This window comes from Engraulis encrasicolus, chromosome 5 (genome assembly GCF_034702125.1).
Source record: "Engraulis encrasicolus isolate BLACKSEA-1 chromosome 5, IST_EnEncr_1.0, whole genome shotgun sequence".
NCBI lineage: Eukaryota > Metazoa > Chordata > Actinopteri > Clupeiformes > Engraulidae > Engraulis > Engraulis encrasicolus.
Window position 1 is genome coordinate 8693492 of NC_085861.1, and position 2592 is coordinate 8696083.

Here is a 2592-nt window from a genome sequence, read left to right on the forward strand (position 1 = left end):
CTCTATCTATCTATCTATCTATCTATCTACCTATCTATTTCTCTCTCTTCTTCTATCTCTCTCTCTTTCTATCTCTCTCTCTCCATTCTGTTTTCCCTTAGTCCCTCATGCCAGGCCACATTTGATTTTGGATCACACTCCTCCTCTCCATCAGCTTATCCATCCCTCCACCCCTCCACCCTCCTCTCCATCTCTTCTTCCACCCCTCCCTCCAACCCTCTATCTATTCCTCTACTCCTCCCTCCTCTGCTATTCTCCTCTTCATTTCTCTCTTGTTCTCACTCTGCTGTTAGCCTCTGTCCTTATCTCCACAGTGCATGTATGTGTCTCTGTGTCTGTGGGAAGGTGATTCATGTGCTCTAAAGTGCCTCCCCACTGTGTGTGTGAGAGAGAGAGAGAAAGAGTGTGCGCTCGTGTGTGTACGTGTGTGCGTATGCGTGTGTCTCAGTTGGTACTCTCACGGGTCAATCAAACAGCCAGACAAACAGAAGAGCGAAGGTGGCAAAGAATATCAAATCAGAAGGGTCGAGAGACGCACACACACGCACACACGCACACACACACACACACACACACACAGAACTCAGATTCCATCAACACCTGGTGTTGCCAGGGATGCCTGTCGATCTGTGAGAGTTCGACCGACCGGCAGATCAGACTCGGCGCTGCTGTGGAATAAATAACAAACGGCCTCCGCTGCGTTATTGCACCACCAGTGCACCGCCACTGATGAAGTGTAGAATCTGTGAGAGTCTTGCAGAAGTGATGGTGAAATGTGGAAGCTGAGAATGAGAAAAGATTGGAAAGGCTGATTATGATGCAATTTATTTACAAAATACCAAGTGTGTCCCCAGCTGACAAGACTCCCCACCTTTTAAGAGTTTCTCAAACTACAACAGTTCACAGCTCTCCTGCTGTACAGAGACTACTGCAGAGTAAGTGCAGCTGATGGACAGTTTGGGATGGGGTGGGGGGGTGATGGCAAAACATCCAGATGAAATGTATCATTTTTGAGAGTCTTGCAGTAGTGATGGTGAAGTGTGGAAGTGGAGAATAGGAAAAGGCTGCTTATAATGCAAAGTCAGTCACTATTTCCCAATGTCAAGTGTATGAGCCTTGGTACTGTGTTAGCCTAATTAGTCACGCCCAGTGATTAGATACTCCACAGACTTCCAATCACTATTCAATCACTGGGCGTGATTACGAAGGCTGACACACTTAGAAGGACGCACACTAGACATTGGGAAACGACCAGTGCACGAGTGTGGCAATGTTTTTTTTTTATGTTGCCATAACCTTCAATAATGGCAGGCTACGGCCAAAACTGACCCTAGAACAGTTCTCTGTACACCATACTGTAAAAGTAAACTTTGTTTTATAAGGCTAGGGGAAGTGTGTAGTATGTGTGTGTTTGTGTGTGTGATGTTATTTTCTTTTTAATGTGTTTGTCAAAACCAAGGAACTGTTTTGTGTGTGTAATGTATGCATCTGAAAAAAATAATTACAAATGTTTTCAGCTAAACCCATCAGAGATGTTGTGATATTTATTTGTGATGTTATTTTCTTTTTAATGTGTTTGTCAAAACCAAGGAACTGTTTTGTGTGTGTAATGTATGCATCTGAAAAAAATAATTAAAATGTGTGATATTTATTTATTTTATTATTTATTTATGTATTTCTTCTTCGTGTCAATCTAATGTAATGACTTCAAATTAGGGAAATTATTTTATAATTATCGAATTTGATTGCAATTCCTGAGGTGCACATGACTTACAATCACTCATTAACTTGTTCCACATTTCCCGCGTACGTGCGTGCATTTGTGTGTGTGCGTGCATGCGTGCACAATGTACATACTCTATTTGTGTGGATTAAATGTTTGTGCGTATGCATGTACATGTATTTCTATGCTTTTGAGAAGTGTGTGCATGTCTGTGTCTATGCAGTACTGCTGCTCACATTGTCACACTGCTTGTGGCAGTGTTGATGTTTCATATGTCAGTGTGATGCAGCCTTCAGGACTTTGACTCAACACTGGTGAATAGATTGCATGCAGTGTACTTGATGAACTCGTGCTTAACCAACCCCATTTACGGTGTGTGTATGTGTGTGTTGCATCTCTCTCTCTCTCTCTCTCTCTCTCTCTCTCTCTCTCTCTCTCATGTGCGTGGGTGTTTGGCTGTGAATATTTGTAATGATGCTTATGTGAATGTGTGTGCGTGTGTGTGTGTGTGTGTGTGTGTGTGTGTTTGCGAGAGAGAGAAGAGCATTTATGTTGCATATGTGTGTGAGAGAAGAGAATACTGTGTGAGTGCATTTTTGGCAAAACAAAACAAAGATCATATTCCCATAGTTTATTCATGTTTATTCTGCATTGTGCAATTCACACAGTTCAATGTAAATGGAGTTCACAATAAACGGCAGCCGTTGTGCCATGTCGAACTGAACCAGGTAGAAAACAGGCACAGAAAAAGAGCCTCATGTTGTGCTCTTGATTACAGGAAAAGAAGAAATGTCTCCTGTCTGTCTACCGTCGTAGATGCACCAGATGACAAAACGGAAGCGTGTAGAATCATTGTTGCAGAATTCTGA